Source organism: Puma concolor, chromosome D2 (assembly GCF_028749965.1).
Source record: "Puma concolor isolate L17-30 chromosome D2, mPumCon1.1.hap2, whole genome shotgun sequence".
NCBI lineage: Eukaryota > Metazoa > Chordata > Mammalia > Carnivora > Felidae > Puma > Puma concolor.
Genome location: NC_141677.1, coordinates 78955987 through 78974922, shown reverse-complemented (window position 1 = coordinate 78974922; position 18936 = coordinate 78955987). Strand labels below are relative to the sequence as shown.

At 39.6% G+C, this 18936-nt stretch overlaps 1 protein-coding gene across 8 annotated transcripts in view; it reads left to right on the top strand.

Annotated features, from left to right (window-relative positions):
- The window catches only part of ATE1 (arginyltransferase 1), a 160701-nt gene that overhangs the window by 27052 nt on the left and 114713 nt on the right, over positions 1–18936 (top strand). The window lies entirely within an intron of this gene.

Here is an 18936-nt window from a genome sequence, read left to right as displayed (position 1 = left end):
CCTGTTTGATGGAGAGAGAGAGAGAGAGCTGGCGAGCAAGCTGGGGAGGGGCAGAGAGAGCGGGAGAGAGAGAATCCCAAGCAGGCCTTGTGCTGTCAGTGCAGAGCCTGACGCAGGGCTCTGTCTCACGAACCATGAGATCATGACCTGAGCCAAAATCAAGAGTTGGACATGTAACCAACTGAGCTACCCAGGTGCCCCCCTGCACTGTGCTTTTTTTTTTTTTTTTTAAATAACAGCTTTACTGACATATAATTCACATACCATATAATATAATTTGCCCATTTAAAGCATATGATTCAGTGATTTTTAGTATGTTTATAGTTATGCAACCATCACCACTAACGCCAGAACATTTCTTCATCCCGAAAAGAAACCACATATCCATCAGCAGTCACTCCTCACTTTTTCCTGAATGCCCCAGCTCTAGGCAACGACTCTCCCACTTTCTGTCTCTGTAGTTACCTAATCCGGACATTTCATGTAAATGGAATTATATGGTATGCGGTCTCTTGTTGACAGGCATAATGTTTTCAGGGTTCGTCCATGTTGTAGCATGTATCAGCACTTCATTTTTTATGGCTGAATAATATTTCATTGTATGGATATACCATAGTTTTGTTTTCCTATCCATCGATGGACTTTTGGGTGGTTTTCATTTTTTGGCTTTTGTGAAAAATTCTGTGTACATTCATGTACAGGTTTTATGCGGGCATACTCATTCATTTTGGAATATATGTAGGAGTGGATTTGAGTTACCATCTAGTATAATTTCCTTACTATATTACAGTTTTGTTCCCATCCACCTTCTTTATGATGTTGTTGTCAAACATATTACTTTCCTTTATGTCTTAGTTCTAATAATATAATTATGCTTTTATACAGTTGGTTTAAAATCATTAGGAGAAATAATACGCATTTATATAAAATATGAGAAGTCTCCGATGTCACTCCCTAGGGGGCTCAGCCTTGAGCAGTGCAGTCACGCTGGGATGCCAGTGGTCTTCCCAGTGTTCTGTTTCGTCTCTCACCCAGGTCTTTGATGTTTTGTGTCTTTTGGTATCACACCCAGCTCTTAGGCTCACTAATTGCTGGCTGATTGCGGTGTGGTTTTGCAGCAGTGTCCCAGGGCAAATGTTGCTTCCTTGTCTGCTTCAGTGAAATCTGGGCCCCTTTGCTGGGGCAGTTTTTGAGGCCAGTCTTTTACAGTTTGCTCTGACCCCAAAAGGGCCCTTCTTAGCAGTCTCTTCCTGTTTCTCTGTGATATATCATCTGAGCTTGTGGTTTAGCTTGTTGCCCTCATGAAATTACTAGCGCCCTCTTACTTGCTTATCACCAGAACCTCAACTTTTAAGAGCACCCTTAGGCTTGAACTTTCCCATGCACTGTTCCAAATATAGTTATTTCCCTTGAGAATTCGTGAGGCATTCTCTGTTCCCGTGGCCTCATTGCTCCACTGCTCTGGAGTTGGGGGCGAAAACGGTCCTTTCTCTTTGAGTGACACCCCTGTTTAGAAGCAGGGTGGTGGTCAGGAGCAGTATCTCTGGTCTCCTCTAGGTAAGATAATTAAATTCGGAGAAAATTAGGGAATTTCAAGCCTGTGAACTGGCTTGAAGATGGTTCCATGTAAGGAGAGGGTCCCTGCTGCAGACTGTTTTCATCCTAGAAATTCTTACCTCACTTGGCAAAACCCTCGCTTATGGGTGGAGAGTAAGCTCACCCTGTCAGTAGGTTGGCTGTCTCGAGAAACTGATCTGGACATAGTACTTTGCTTCCCAAAAAAGCCAAGAGTGGCGTTTCATTTTGAAGGAACCCGTTTCACTCATTCTAGAGCGCAGAAGTAATTCCCCCTTGTACACGACTACAGTTTTCAGTCTGATTGCCTGGCCAGTGTTCCTATGCTGGGATGCAGGAAGAGAAGCCAAAAAAGTTCTCTGAAAAGTTTAAGTGTTCTCCCGACTTGTTTTAGGGCCTCTATGCAGCAGCTCACTGTGGCGTGGTTTTGTTAATATAATAGGTGAAACTAATTTACTTGTGTTCAAGAAAATACTTTTTTTTGCTCTTATGGTTGTAAAGCATTAAAGTAAATAAAAGTCAGCCTACTAGGAGACTTCAATCAACCATATCAGCGCATAAAATCCATTATTGGTAACCGTAAAATAATCATTTCAGCACCCCAGAAAAGTAGATTTGTTTTTTCAGAGATTTGATGAGAAGTTAAATAGATATAGATTGCTTTGATATATAGAAGAGCAAGTCAGCTCTCTTTAGAAACATCATTAGAGAAGTAGCACGTAATTGTAGATAGTGAGATTGTAAAGGACTTGATGAATTCTTCCAGAAGGCTTTGCTTCCATTCCTGTTTTCAATCACTGAGGTAGATACCAGATTTTCCGAAAATAATATAATATATATAAAATAAAATGGGTGTATTTTGTGACCTATCTTTTGTATAGTACGATATGAAACCGGCATTTATGAATCATTGTTTGTCAGAATACCACTAATTCCAAATCCTATAAACATGGGATCTTAGCTGGAATTCTATTGATATCGTATTATAGAAACTACCATTATCTAATAGTATTTATTAAGTACCACTGGTTCCTTAGAATAATTAAAATTGATCTCAACTCTTCTAAACTATTTGAAAAACAGACTGTACTCTTAGTCCCAGTGGTCTCTTCACATTTCTGAGGCATTGACTAAATTTTAAATTTTATTACGGACTTTCAAACAGAAAGGAAAATTGGAAGAATGGTATACCAACCGCCTGTATACTCATCACCTGGATTCAACAACAGTAATTTTTTCCATGTTTGCTTCTTCTCTTGTGTGTGTGAGAATCATTTTAACTTCCATTGTGTTCCATGACGTTTCACTCCTAGGTTCTTTAGCATGCATCTCTGAAAAATAAGATGCGCTTGTTCAAAATGCAACATCATTGTCACACGTGGGAAAATTAACAATGATTTATTTACAAATGCCGTCTAATATCTGGTCCTGTATTCATTTACATTTTCCCAGTTTTTTAAACCTAAGCATCCAAGCTAGGTTTTTATATTATTTTTGTATTCTATTTTTTATTCCAGGACAGCTGTCTTTTAAATATTTTTGGTGATATTGCTGGGGTTTTTGCCCAACTTTTTACTTTGAAATTGTGAAATTTATGAACAGAGATTGCAGTGAACACTCACACTGTGCACCAGGGCTCACGGTTAATAACTTTGTCAGATTTGCTTTATCTTTCTTCTTCTCCTTTTTCACCTGAACTGTTTGAGCATAAGCTGTGGCTACGATAACACTTCACCTGGAAATACTAAACATGCTCCTGCTGAGAATAAGTATATTCTCCTACATAACCATAATATTTATCATTCCTAAATTTTGTAACGTCACAATCTATGTTTAATGTTCCCAGTTATGCCAAAAATACCTTTTATAGCTTCTTTTTTTAAATACAGGATCCAGTCAAGGCTCATGCATTTCATGAACTGTTGTGTCTACACTATGTTTATAAAGTGGCTGTTATTTCTTTAGTCTTTTTTGTTTTTTGTCTTTCTTATGACTGACATTTTTAAAGATCTTAGGCTAATTGTCTATAGAATGTCCTATATTCAGGATTTGAGTGTTTTCTAGTGATTAGATTCAGTTTTAAGTGTTTTTAGGTGTAGGTGATGTGTACTTGAAAAAAACCTGTTTATTGGGGAATAACGTAGAATGGAAAAAAACGCATGTAAGTGTTCAGATAGATGAATTTTTGTGAATTGAACTTATTTGTGTAATAATTCTCCGATCAAGAAATTGACTACTCGCAGCCCCTCCTAAGTTTCCTTTCCCCCTTTTGCTGTTACTACCGATACACTCTTGACTTGTAAGACCTCTGATTCATTTTTGCCTGTTTTGTGCTTTTATGTAAGTAGAGGTCTACACGTGTAGTCTTTCGCTCGTGGTTTCTTTTGCTCAGCATTTTGTTGGTGCGATTCATCTGTGTTACTGTGTGTTGTAGGATGTCCAGGCTCATTGGATAGTGTTCTCCTTGTGAATATACCGTGGTTTACCATTTCTGCTGTTGATGGGAATTTGAGTAGTTCCCGGATCGGAGCTACCATGAATAGTGCTGCACATGGACATCCTTGTACGTGTCTTCTCGTGAACAGGGGCATGCTTCTGTTGGGTGTATACCCGGAACAGAGCAGCCATGTCCTAGGCTCTGCAGATGTTCAGCTTTCGGGTATCGCCGGTTTTCTCTCGAGGTTGTGCTGGTGTTTTTGCTCTGCAGCATTATACCTGGTGGCACACAATGTCAGGTTGTCCCTTATTTGTGATGCTAGGTCTGCTCACTTGGTTGGATGAAAGCCATCAGATCTCTTTATCGCCGAGAGCCGTTTTCACCTTTGTAATTAGATCTTTCCATTGCAGCGCACCTTATACCCTAAAGTAAGCTGTGGGGTGATGTTTTTTCAGATATTTTGAATAACCTCTTTCCCAACAGCGTATCAGCCAGTCGTTTTAATGTCCTTTGTTATTCCTTGCCTGAATCAGTTATAGGAAGGTAGGACAGGCTGCAGAATGGTGATTTATCAAATTGTATTACTTTCTTCCACATTTATGACCTTGAAACCGCATATTCACTGTGAAGAGGAATATTAATTCTCCATTCACCCCACCCACCATCTTTTTTCCTTATGACATCACTGTGGGCTTATGGATTTAAAATTTTTTTGGAATATTATAATTCTTTGCTATCATTTTTTAATGTTTAAATTGTCCCAAATTGGGCCACTAGGATTCCCCTTAAGCTCCTATGACCTTCTGTTATGATCCCGTTAGTCAAGAGTTTCCTTTTTGTCTGGCACAACAAGATGTTCCAGACCAATGTTGTATTTTTTCCTTCCAGATTTGGAATCTGCCTTTTTCCCAAGGAACTCCAGTTCCTTTTAGCGGAGAATCGTACTGTTGTGCTTAAATCAGGGTGCCAGTTTTGTTCATTACTGCAGTGGTACATGACAAGTCCAGGCCAGTTGTCTTACGTGATGCCCCACGTTCTGTATTTATCTGAATCTTTCTTCTTGGTCGAATTTAACTTATTCCTTTGTGGCCCCAATTTCCTGTAGACTGAAAATTAAGTCTAAATCTTGATTAGGTTCAGGTTAAACACTTTTGGCATATGTACTTCATTAGGTGATTTTGCATACATCATTTGATGTCAGAAGATGCATAATGATGGGTTGTCTGGGAGTTGATGCTGCTGCTTTGGAACACCGTGTTAAGGTGGCGACCTCCAGATTTCTTTGTTGTAAACGAGCAAGTAATCTGTAGAGAGGTATTTCAGCACAGATGAATAAATGCTTTTTCCTCAACAGCCTTTCATGTAATGGTGTTAATGTCCTTCGATGATCTTTGGATCAATCATTTCACTGTTTGTAGAATAGGGATTTTCTTTTCTTTTTTGTAGAATAGTTTTCCTTTTTCTTTATTAATACGTGCATTAGTAGCCATTCTTTGTTAAAAAGGCTGGGGGAGATTTTCATAATCCACTGAGGTTAACCTATAGTTTCTCCTAAGAAAGCAAGGTAAATGCTGAATGCTTTCACCTTAGGTACAAATTTTAGAGAAAGGAGCTGGTGACAAATTAGTTTCTCTCCCTCTTTTTTTTTTTTTTTTAATCACTGCAGAACTCCTGGATATTTTTTTATTCAGTACTTTATAATCACAGTCATTATTCTTTTTGATGCTAAACCTGTCCCAAGTTTGCTCAGGGCACACTCCCATCAGGATATCGCCTCTGTCCTTTTGATAGGCTCCTTTTAGTGTTGAGAGCCTTCCTGCTTTCTAGAACAGAAAGATACCCCAGTGTCATCTTACACATTTCCCAACCCAGTCTTTGAAACTGCCAGCCATTCTTCCAAGAAGCTGTGGTTCCTTTTAATGGAGATTGAATTTAGAGACCAAGAAGAATTGGGTAGCCTGAGTTTATGTTGATAGTTTCAATTCAAATTTAACATGTGGTGTTGTCTTAACTTCTCTGATTTTGTATTTGTTTCTCTTTTTTGTTTCTTGATTACATTAGCATATTTCTGAACTCGCTTTGTATTATGATATACCTAAAGTAGATTCAACATTACGGTATCAGTAGCCATAGTAATGACAGCTAATAAGTGAAGTTTATGATTCTTTTGTGATTCTTTTTTGGAACATCAGAAGTTCCATCAGAATACTGTGTTCAGAAATCACATGGAGTAATTTTCTTCTCTTACGTGGTTATGTTACCAGATTGACTTAATGTTCATTTATTTCTGTTGGCTTTGAATTTGAGGGTTTACTTCTTAATTGTAGTTTTTTAATAGGTGATACATTTATGTGATTCCAAAGTCAACCAGGGAGATCCACTTAGAGGAGCCTTCTTTTCACAGCTCCAGCCTGTTCCCTGCCCTGTGGTAATAACCATCTCGATTAGTATCTGTTAACATTCTTCTGGTGTTTTGTTTGGTTTTACAAAAATAAACAAATACATCTGCATAACCTTATTTTTCCTCCTTTCACTAAGAGAAACATCCTGTGTATACTTTTTGGTACCTTTCTTCTTTCCCTAGAAACCTATCCAAGCAAGGTCACAGCCCTAGCATATCATAGAGAACCCTAATTCTTTGTTATTTCAGTCCCATGCTGTTTGGAAAGGACGGGCCGTAGCTTATTGAAGCGGCCTTTTGCTACTGCAGGTTATTTGGATTATTTCTAATCTTGTACTGCCACCGGTAGTAACATTTTGTCATTGTGCGCGTGTGAAAGTATACTTTTAGGTAAAAGTATACTTTTATGGTTGATTTCACATGGTGCATCAAAGGGCAGAAGTTCATATAATGTTGCTAGATCTTGCCAAATTCCCTTCCCAGAGGTACTCAAGTTGGTGGGAGTGCCCTCGTCCACAGCATGCCCTGCAGAGAGTGGTAGCAAACTTTTGGTTTTTTGACAATGGGTGAGAAACCTATCCCTGATTAATTTTTAAATTATTAGGAAGATGTTAGAGGAAGTGTCTTATTTTGGTTAACTTCTTTAGAGAGAGTTGTGTTTAGTATTTCTGCTCTATACAATTAAAAAAACATTTTTTTAAAGTTTATTATTGAGAGACAGAATGAGACAGAGCATGAGCATGGGAGGGGCGGACAGAGGAGACAATTTGAGGCAGGCTCCAGGCTCTGAGCTGTCAGCACAGACCCCAGCAAGGGGCTTGAACCCACCAACTGCGAGATCATGACCCAAGCCAAAGTCGGACGCCCAACCGACTGAGCCACCCAGGTGCCCCTGCTCTATACAATTTTGAGAAACAAGTGACAGACTGATGCCGATGGCAACAGGAAAAGGAAAGGGGGGGTGAGCATTTGAGGGGGTGACAGAAACGGCAGCACTGTGACCGTCCTGAAGTACTAGGAATGTTCTTAACAATGTAAATGATAAGGTGGAAAAATTGTCTTGCTAACAGACAGCATCTTGAATGACTCATAACATTTTTCTCAGTGAGAATATGAATCTGCTCTGTTAGATTTAGTGACTGAATCCAGCTTATTGCCTTAAGAAAATACTTATTTAAGCACCTAGTCTAACTGGTCCATAAGAAATGTTCTGTTTGCAATAAACAGGTAGGCTTATCTTTTGCCCTTTTTCCCTCACCGTGGAATAAATGTGTGATTTTGTTGTGTATGTGTGTACGTCATCTCATAGTTGCATTTTTATGGGATTAAAGGAATTTTTAAATTTTAAGAGAAATATTCCTATCGCTCCCTTTTTTTGGTAAGGTTGAGGCTTTTACCTGAGGTATAGTTAGGGAGGATAGAAAGTAAGCCTGGCTTGAGTGATTTGGGGGGGTTGGTCACATATTGGAGCAAACCCAGTGTCCAGCACAAAGGGCCTTCTGGTGGCATCATTATCGTTCACCTCTCTTCATTGCCTACGATCCCTGGGGCCGTGGTAACGGATTGGGGAGCTGCTGTGCGACTCCTCTGACTTTATTCTCCTTCCATGATATTGACTAGAACCCTTCCTGAACTGTTTTTTTTCCCCTGGCTTCATGGTTTGCAAGTGGACCCCTACCTGCTTTTAATAAGGTCCTGTTAGAGATCTGTATTCCAAAAATATTTCCTTTTGTGAGCATGCCATTCTCTATATGATTAAACAAAGGTAGGTTCTCAGGCTTCGTGGTCCTCGCTGTTCCACATTTTCATTCTCCCTCCTATGTTACACATTCACAAATTAGTAACAAGAAGGTACAGGGGAGGGTGAAAATGGTTTATCACCTGCCAGGTGTCTTTGTCAGCACTAGAGCCACCCCTTTGGCACAGATTACACAGCACATAATCTTTGCTGCTGTTCAGATTGTTTAAATCTGAATCCATGGATGAAACTAATGGATATGTTATGTTAGGCCGCAAGTACTCGATTTAATAACATGAGAAGAGTTTTTTTCTATTTGGTTGTAGATAATCATGACGTTGTTACCATTTGTTGTTTTTTAAGCAAAACAATATTTATTGTTAAATTTATTTATTTTAGAAAGTTTCTTTATTTTGAGGGACAGCGTGCACAGTTGCTCACAAGCAAGGGAGGGGCAGAGAGAGAGGGAGGGAGAATCCCAAGCAGTGCAGAGCCCAGTCGTGGGGTTGATCTCAACGAATCATGAGATCATGACCTGAGCAGAAACCGAGAGTCGGATGCTTAACCAACTGAGCCACCCAGGTGCCCCTTAAGGGTATCTTTACAAGATTTAAAAAAAAAGATTAATAAACTTTATTATTCTGTTCTTGGAGTTTTAGTTTAAAAGGCTTTTTTTTTTTTTTTTGAAAAGAAGTTCACATATTACTTGACAGTCCTATCTCCTAGGATTAGTAAGTAAATCTGAGTATTTTTAATTAAAAAAAACTTTAAAATCGGGGTGCCTGGGTGGCTTAGTCCGTTAAGCGACCGACTCTCGTTTTCAGCTCAGGTCATGATCTCGCGTTTTGTGGGATCGAGCCCTGCATCGGGTTCTGTGCTGGCAGCCTGGAGCCTGCTTGGGACTCTCTCTCTCCCTCTTTCTCTTTCCCTTCCCCACTTGCTCTCTGTCTCAAAATAAATAAATAAAATTAAGTTAAAAAGAATAAAAGACTTTAAAGTTGAAAATCTCAAGCGTTTGTAGGCTAAAGATAGTATAGGGAACCCCTGTGTGCTCATCTCTGAACTTCGGCATTGTCAACCCAGCCTTCCTTCCCCTTGCCGCTTTTTGTTTGTTGGGTTTTCCAGAAACAGGCCCCTGAAACGGTGCCCTTTTACCTGTAAATAATTTTTTTGTTGGCTGATTCCATCAGCTCTTGTATTAATTCAAAACTTAACACTACTGTGCTTTCTCAGGAAGTTTTCTAAATTATTAGTTCACAGAACTTCCTAAGAGAGTCTCGAGCATAAGGAGTCCTCCTCTTCTGAAGAATACTTGTTTTGGGGAAAGTTATCTTGCATTCAGGCATATAGGATTTGACAGAATGGTGAAGGAAAGGGGAGACGGTTGCTGTGAGTCCATTGTGACCGGAAGTGGTAGACTCCTGGGTTGTTTTCTCACTCCCGACACTAGGTGGTGCTCCAGCTCTAGAACACGCGCTCGCCTCCACCCTGGCTCTGCTCTGCCCGAGCCCCCTGTGTAAGCTGTGTGTTCACAGCCCGTGAAGTCTGGATAAATGCTTTTCTTCTGCTGTTTGTTAGAGGTAATTTGCATTGAGGCATTGAATATGATCTTTATAAATGAGTCTTTGCTTCTTAAAGATTTAAATATTTTCTGGAACTTAAAGAAGCTTATGTTCTTTAGCTTCATTTTTATCTTGATAGTCTTACTCTACATATGTGAAAACAATAACTTAGATTTACAAAAGTATTCGTTGTATCAGACTGACATTTTTCTTCAGTTATGTAGAGAAATCAGGCAATCGTGTATAGGCATGTACTATTTGATAAATATCTAGGTCATATAATTAACAGAGTTTGTATGATGGCAAGTTCTCAGCATTTTGAAATATTTTTTTTATTTACTTTTAAGGCTAGGGATAACGTATTTGACTGAAGTAGGTAGCTTCGACAGTCATTTGTACAATTCAGTCAAAAAAGCCTCTTCTGAACAGCCCCTGAGCCAAGGGACTTTTGTATTGTAGTATGTCTTAAGGTGTGTTGTGAGACATTTGTCACTGATAGTAGTTAAGTTACTAGAGCGTTATTTAAAATTTTTAAAAAATTTTTGTTTTTGAGAGAGCAAGAGAGCGCGAGTGAGCAAGCATGTGCACATGGGGGAGGGGCGGAAAGAGAGGGATACAGACTCTGATGAGGCTCCAGGCCCTGAGCTGTCAGTACAGAGCCGGACGCAGGGTTTGAACCCATGAACTGCGAGATACGACCTGAGCCAAAGTTGGACGCTTAACTGACTGAGCCACCCAGGCACTCCAGTTACTGAAGCTTTTGAGTCACTTACCTAAATATATTAGAGCAGAGGCAAGATAGTATCCCCAGCATAATGTTAATTTGGGGGGAGATGCAAAGGAGGAGTTACAGCCATGAGAACATTTTTCCTTAACGTTTCCTTTGTCAGCAGTTTCTAAAACTTGTCTCAGATCATAAGATCGCAGCATTCTACGATATTAGACATGAAAGGATCTTAGCCATTGTGTAAATTTCTTATTTAGAGAGTTAAAAGTAGGTTGTCCAAGATAAGGTGATGGTTAGTGGCAGAACGATGTCTGTAAATTTCCGTGTTATTTACGCTAGACCACGGTGCTCAAGTCCAGAAAGGTGAAAGCAGGCCTCAATAATTAAGACGGGATAACTGACATTAGTGAATGAAATCTTCAGCATTAGCAGATTCCCCAGTAATTGGAACCTTTTTGTTGCTAAGGCTTTATGTACTCTGCTCGTTTAAAATGACCGTTTTCCCCAAGTGTATGGTGTTCCCTGTCTTCTCACACAGGGTGCTGTGCAGGACTTGACTGCTGCTGATGGCTCTCCTGGTGCCTCGGGAGCGCTCTATCCTTGCTGGATTCTTCTGTGACACGTGCCCTCGGACGACTGGTTTTTCCGCCAAAGTGTTTCTCTGTTTTAATCTTTTTTTCCTTTATTTTCTTGCTGTCAGTCCTGAACTGTAGTAGCTTGTCTGGTTTCAGCATTCTTTTCCTCTCTAATCTGTGGCTTCTTAGTGTTTCCCTTAAAATATGTATTGAGCACTTAACTGTGTGCCATGTACTCTTCGTGAGGCACTCAGCACAGTTGGCAGATGAGTGAGTAAGTCATGTAAAGATTCCTTGCCCTTGTGGAGCTCACGGTCAGGGGTGGGAGGAGGTGGTCAGAAATGGGCATTTAAACAGTAAGCATCAGAAATTAGTAAATTATGCAGTAGGTTAGCAGGGGAGGAGCGTTAAGGAAAAGCAGAGTGGGTGTAAAGGAGGAGTAGAAATACTAATCATTGGCTTGGAAACTGGATTGCCAGGTGTATCGTTACTAAGGTAGTTGTGAGGAGGAAGACGGGAAAAGGCACTTCAGGGATTTTTCTGTGGGTTGTGGACATAAGAATGTTGTTTGCCATCCTCACTTTGACCTTTCCTGCTTTCTTCTGGGGGTTTTGTCTTAAGTGTCAGTATCTGAAATTCTGGAGTGGCGTGATAATGGCCTGCCGGGTATGTAACAGCTATCCTAGTTAACATAAACATGCCCACGTTGTTTCCTGAAAGCTGAGGGATGCAGCAGTGAAATGGAATGGTGGGTGTCGGATGGCGTGTTTCGCATCAAATGCACGTTGACTCTTGATTAACCTGACGCTGCATTCCTGCTTTCAATCTTACCTGTGTCTGTGTGGCTTTGGGCCAGTTTTCTGATGGCTCCGCTTTATTCGGTTCAGGTTCCTCATTTGTAAACGTGGGGGGAAACAGTGCAGAGGAGTTTGTCATGAGGATTAAATAGAGGTGAAGGTGCTCGGCCAAAGAGTCATTGACTACACCCCAGTTGCTAGAATGCGGGTGATAAACGGCTAGGACTCATCAGAGACACTGAGGTCATGGGCAAGTAAGGGATACTGTTGGCCCATCCCACCGGCATTTGCAAATGTAGTTCTGTTTTTCTTTGTTTCGTTTTTCCATTGTAATTCAAATATTTGTTCAAATGAAAAGATCACATACGTTTGAAATTTTATGTTTCATTAGAATTAGTTCAAAGGAAAATAATATTCAAAACCAGTTTGGTTCATCAGTATGTAATTTTAGTCTTTTAAAGCCTGTTATACTACATAAAACTTATAAAAGGTATTACTTGGTGAAGATTTATACATATGGTTTTGTTTGTTTTACCGTTTATTCAGTTTTTAGAGAGAGAGAGAGAGAGAGAGAGAGACTGAGCATGAGCAGGGGAGGGGCTGAGAGAGAGGGAGACACAGAATCTGAAGCAGGCTCCAGTCTCTAAGCTGTCAGCACAGAGCCCGATGCGGGCTTGAACTCATGAGTTTTGAGATCATGACCTGAGCTGAAGTGAGACACTTAACCGACTGAGCCACCCAGGTGCCCCTAAACATTTATTTCTGAATTGCTTTACTTACAAGGGGAAAAAAGGAACTGTGGATGTTTCTGTGTTGTTGTTTTTTTTCCACTTGTAATAGAGCGTCCTGCCTATTCTTAGAGTATATCTCTCTCCTTCTGAAAAATTAGCTCATTATTCTGTCGTAACGTGTAGCGTACTTTGTGCTGTTACACCTACTTCTAAAAATCTGGTGCCAGAACCCAAAGAAACACGCAGGGCTCAGCAGAGCGTCTGGCACCGAGTAGGGGCCCAGTGAGCATGCGCTGCAGGAGTGAGCAGCCGAGTGGCTTGTTCTTGAGAAACAGCTGGAGAGGGAGCTCACCTCTTGCCAAATGGAAAACTACTCAGAAGGAAAATCGTCTTCTTGAAACTCGTGACGTGAAGCAAAAGGAGAATTCAAATGATGTCAAAAGCCCTTGACAGTTGTCCTTCTGTAATAAGTAAAAGCTGTTTTGGATTTCCTGAAAGAGAGTGTTGAGAAATCTGCCTACAATGAGTTAAGCACGTGTTAGTGAGTGCAAAGCTCAGGTGATAGGAATAATCTTGTCGTGAGCACAATTTGTCTTTAGCTCTTGTATGTTAGCTCTGCTTTTTCCATTAAATCTGCGGAACCTCAAGTTTTATGACCTCCTGGTAATGACCTAACAAGCGAACAATACCGCCTATTGATAACTAGTCTAAACAAGGAGAGTTTGTGTTTTTGCTATGGTAATTCATTTGATATGCCAAATAATTTTAGGCAACTGCTTGCACGACTAAAAAGTAGTTGACTTTATTTTAGTCAGTTGTTGTAAAAGTAAAAAGTATGTATTGTATACCTATTTATCCAGAGCATAATTCCGCCTTTAAGGGAAATAGGGGAGATATATTTATATAGGTCTGTAAATATTGGTGTGTGTGTGTATTTGTGTATATATATGTTTTTATGACAGTCATTCTAGAAATTGGTCAAAAGTTTATACTTAGCATGGCTCCATGTTCGTTTCTTCTGGGCTGTGGAGAAGTGTGATTTTTCTATTCAGTCATATAAACGTTTAATTCTTAGCATGTTCCAGTCACTGTGGTAGGTTCTGGGGATGCAGAGGTGAATAAGACATGGTCCTTTGTTCATTTTAGCTTAAATAAAATGAATTTAAAAATTCTTTTAAAAACATCTTTTCATAAGTTTGCATTAATATCATAATGTTAAAATACTAATAATAAAAACTATTGGAAATATATGTACCTAGTGTGATGTGGAGACACTGGATCTTGCGTGAAATAAGTGATTTGATAAGTGTGCAAGTAGTACCTATAACCATTATTAATATGTTAATAAAATTATTAGCTTTTAATAATACTTAAATACTTACAAATAAACATACTTATAAATAAAAATGAATACTTAAATGATAAATTAGTGATAATACATTCTATTTCTTAGTATCTTGACCAGAGAGCTTTTATTTTATTACTTTAAAGTTTTATTATTTTTTATTTTTAACAATTTTTAATGTTTATTTATTTTTGAGTGACAGAGAGAGACAGAGCACGAGCGGAGGAGGGACAGAGAGAGAGGGAGACCCAGAATCTGATGCAGGCTCCAGGCTCTGAGCATTCAGCACAGAGCCCGATGTGGGGCTTGAACTCATGAACTGTGAGATCATGACCTGAGCTGAAGTCAGATGCTTAACCGACTGAGCCATCCAGATGCCCCTGTTTTTATTTAGAGTGAGAGTGAGAGAGAGAGAGTGAGAGTGAGTGAGAGAGAGTGTGTGCTTGCACGGCTGAGGGGCAGAGGGAGGGAGGGATAGAGAGAGAATCCCAAACAGGCTCCGTGCTGTCAGCACAGAGCCTGATGTGGGGCTTGATCCCAAGAACTGTGAGATCATGACCTGAGCTGATACCAAGAGCCGGACGGACACTTAACCAACTGAGCCACCTAGGCAACCCTAATCAGAGGGCTTTTAAAATAAATTTTGTTTTGATTATTGTTTCCTGCTGATTTTTATTTCTAGGTTATGTATTTTCTGCTTATCCCTAATTCTTACACAGATTTTTGGAAGACATCCAGTTTTTCAAGGGCAATTTGAATTCTTTTACCCAACTTAGTGGCATTTAAAATGATCCCTGGTTTTGCCTTCAGTCTCTTGAGTGGTTGTTCCTCAAAGATACTTACTGGAGGGGCTCAGTCGGTTAAGCGTCCAGCTCTTGATTTTGGGTCAGGTCATGATCCCAGGGTCATGGGATTGAGCCCCATGTTGGGCTCTGTGCTGGGCAGGGAGACTGCTTGGGATTCTCTCTCTCCCTCTGCCCCTCCCCTGCTTGCACTCTGTCTCTCTAAAAATAAACTTAAAAAAAGAAAAAATCTTACTGGAAGTTTCCCTGCAGGAAATTAAAGGTGTTCCTGGAGGACACTGGCCCTCCTGAGAAGATCAAATGACAAGGGCACAGGTGGTTTCTTCAGTGATAGCAGTTCTTGGTTACTGGTGACTGCTTCTCTCTGGTTGTGGCATCTCACCTTGACCAGATGTGATCCAATTCTACAAAGTAGCCAGAGGCCATGAAGAAACATAGGGGAGAAAGGAAAGAACGTGAATATTCGTTTATTCGTTTATGAAATAAGTCATGAATGAATGAATGCATGTAGTCATTTAAGCAGCAACTATTGAGTTCCTACTTTGTGCCAGGCATTATTTTAGACTCTAGGGATGCAACATAGTGAACAAGACAGAAAATTTCTTACCCTCAGATTATACGCTAGTGAGAAAGATAAAAAGTATAGTGTCAGGGTAATATGTGCTGACAGTTAATGAAGAAGAGGGGAGGGATAGAGTTGGTGATGGTGACAGTTACCTAAGGCGATGGGGAAGAGGCTCTGAGGGGAGGGGCTCCTTGGCAGACGCCTGGATAAAGAGCATGCACCTGTGTATTTTGTCAGGCGGTATGTTTCAGTCCACAGGAGAGGCAGGACATGCTCACACGGGGTCAGGGACACTGGTGAGGCTGAGGAACAGAGCATGGGATGTCCTCCTCATTTATGTTACTTGTGAATGTATTTTTTTCTTTTTTTTTTTTTAAGTTTATTTTGAGAGAGAGAAAGTGAGCACAAGTCGGGAAGGGGCAGGGAGCAGGAGAGAGAGAATCCCAAGCAGGCTGCAAGCTGTCAGCAAGGAGACCGACCTGGGACTCGACCCTGTGACCTTGAGATCAGGGCCTGAACCCAAATCAAGAGTTGGACCTTTTTTTTTTTAAGTTTTTTTTAATGTTTATTTATTTTTGAAGGAGAGAGAGAGAGAGAGAGACAGAGTAGTACTTTGTATGAGTACTCTACATGAGTAGTTATAAGCAAGTAGTTATAAGCAGAGCAGTTCTACTTTGACAGATAGGTATAACTCACTGATGCTCTTCAGTTTAGGAAAAAAAACTGGCTTATCTTGTAAAAATTGCTGTTTAGTGTTCCTTTTTTGTTAAAATATAGGAATTTAACATGGTTCCTGATGAAACAGGAAAGGCATTTGAGGAACATAGTAGCTTAAATTCTTACGTGTTGAATGTCTTATGTTACGAAGATCAATAGATGATTATCGTTGTACAGGAATATTTTGACAAAACCGGTAGTGGACGTTCTTTGCTCCCTTTGTTTCCTACCCTGCTGCCCCCACCCTGTCCACCAGCATAACTGGCAGGGTTAACAGCAAGGCTTGGGAAAAGAAAGAACTTGCTAATCATAACTGACAGGAAGTTAAACTACAATTTTGTGTGCTTGGAAAACTGTTGAGAAAATTTTGGTAAGCATTAAGTGCTTCTCTGGAAGGAATGATGTGTTACCACATAGCTACCGATGTGGCTGGAAGTGGTGAGAACACTTGGAAGAGAAGCAAGGTCAGTAAGTAGCTGTGGAACATGAGAACTGTTCTGGGTCTATCCTTTTCCCTTTTTTAGAGGCCTGAGAGATTTTTGAAATAGTACTGAGGCTTTTTATGCATGGATGCTAAATACAGAACATAATCCTTATTTAAAAAAAAAAATGCGAGAGTAGACAGAATCACTGATGATTAAAATTTTTGTGAATTTTAGCAAGTGAGTCCCAAGTAATAATGTTATTAATGTTGTTATGGGAAATCTTACCTGTTTGCGTTTGAAAAGCCAAATATCAGGCTGATTGTTCTGTTTCCAGCTATATTAAATCAACATTTCTTAGAAGTGGTCTTTAAAATAGACACGTAGGAAGACAAAGACTATGGCTATATTTACCTCCAGTTGTTTCTAGAATGATGAAGTACGTTCCTGTCTGTAAAGTCAGATATTTTATAAACATAGTAAATTCTTTATTTTCTCAACATTTTGCCTAAATATCTAAAATAGGATCTTTCCTTAAACTTACTAGCTAACTGTGCCCATAACATAATATTTTTAAAATAGCCACATTAGTATAACCGTGTTAGAAAAGTGGTGTTAATGTGGATTGTTGACGGTGGCCGTAATCTTTGTTCTTGTTGTGACAGTAGCACCGAGCCATTTTCATACTGATCAGACACTGTGTTGGGATTTGTTAGAAGGCCTCTGTTTCTAGATAACATGTGTCTACTTCTGTTGTCAGGTACAGTGTGTGTACGAAACAGATTTTGCAGTTATATTTGCTCTTTTTATAGTTCCTTTTCAGAGTATTACCATTTGTCTTGAATGTCATGTGTAATTTCACAATGAAAGAATTTACTAATTAAATGAAGGGCTCTGGCAGTGGGTTTTCCGGGGCACGAATCAAGAAGCAGCATTTTTGGACCTTTCTCATGTCCTTTGAATAGGAGAGTGTGCGCCTTGTGATTTCTTATTCTGTTTTTACTGCTTTGGGAATTCAGAACTTTTACTTATTAGTACTTCATGTTTTGGCAGCTTCCAACAGGGTGAGAAATTTTAGGTCTGTTTTGAAAAAGCTGTGACAGGAATATTACATACACCTGTGACAAAGATGTATGTAAGTTATTGGAACGGCAAGGAGACCTTAGTTTTCTTGGAGAGTAATTTATATGCTTCTGTTTATTGTTATTTAAAGTAACCTCCATCCCAACTGATACATCACTTGCTTCTGAAACAGAACTACTCCTAAGTTCTAAAGTTTAATGTGTAACTGTAGTTAGCACGCACATGGTGGAGAAAAAGCACAGACACTGTGAAATAGCACATTTCTCATTCTGAAATACACATTCGCCGAACCTCATTTTTCTCCACTGTTGCAACTAGCTGGCCTTTCAGTTACACTTTTTACTCCTAGGAGGAAGGGTAGGAGGGCTTGTCTCTTGTTGGGCGACTGTGAAAAGAATCTGAGACCACAAGGTTGCACTTCACATTTCAAAAGAGTTAATTTGTTTCCTACCAGCATTATGAAAACTTAGAATTTTGGTATATCTTAGGGGCACCTGGGTGGCTCAGTGGTAGAGTTTGTGACTTTGATCTCGGGGTCATGAGTTCAGACCCCACATTGGGCATAGAGCTTACTCAGAAAAAATAAAGTTGTGGTATATCTTGCACTTTCAGAAAGTTCTCTCTTTTTTTTTTTTTTAATTTTAATTTTAATTTTAATTTTTTTATTTTTTTTCAATATATGAAGTTTATTGTCAAATTGGTTTCCATACAACACCTAGTGCTCATCCCCAAAGGTGCCCTCCTCAATCAGTACCCATCACCCACCCTCCCCTCCCTCCCACCCCCCATCAACCCTCAGTAGAAAGTTCTCTTAACAGTTAATATCTAATTGCATATTGGTATTTAAATTAAGAAAATACTTAACTACACCCTGTCACCTAGGGCCTGGATGATACTAATTACATGGCTTTGGTGTGCGTTGGTCGCATTTTACAAATGTAGTTGCTTTAGTTTTGCGGGGAGGAAGCGTCTGATAGTACTTTTTTAAACTTTATTATAGAAAAATGGAAATATTCACAAAGTAGGAGTCGTATAAGGAATCTACATATATTCATTTCCGGTCCTTACCGGTTTAATATAATGGCCAGTCTTGTTTTATCTGTACGCTTCCCTACAGTAGTTTCCTCCGACCCCCAGTGATTTTGAAGGAAATCCCAGACATCATGTAATTTCATTGAGAAATATTTCAGTGTGTATCTCTAAAGGAGAATCAAATTATCTGTATTCCCTATGAGTACTAGCTAGCTTTGTTGTGGAGAGGAAGTTCAAGAGTGCTTGGAAACGGGCCTGCTATTGCATTTTATTGTGGTTATTTTGCATTTAGAAAGATCAAGAGTTTATACTACTTGGGCATTTTATTATTACAGTAACTCTCAAGTAACTCTCAGAGGATTTGAAATGTTGATTTTATAAATAATATCTAAAAAACATTATGAATTACCATCATGAATATGTATG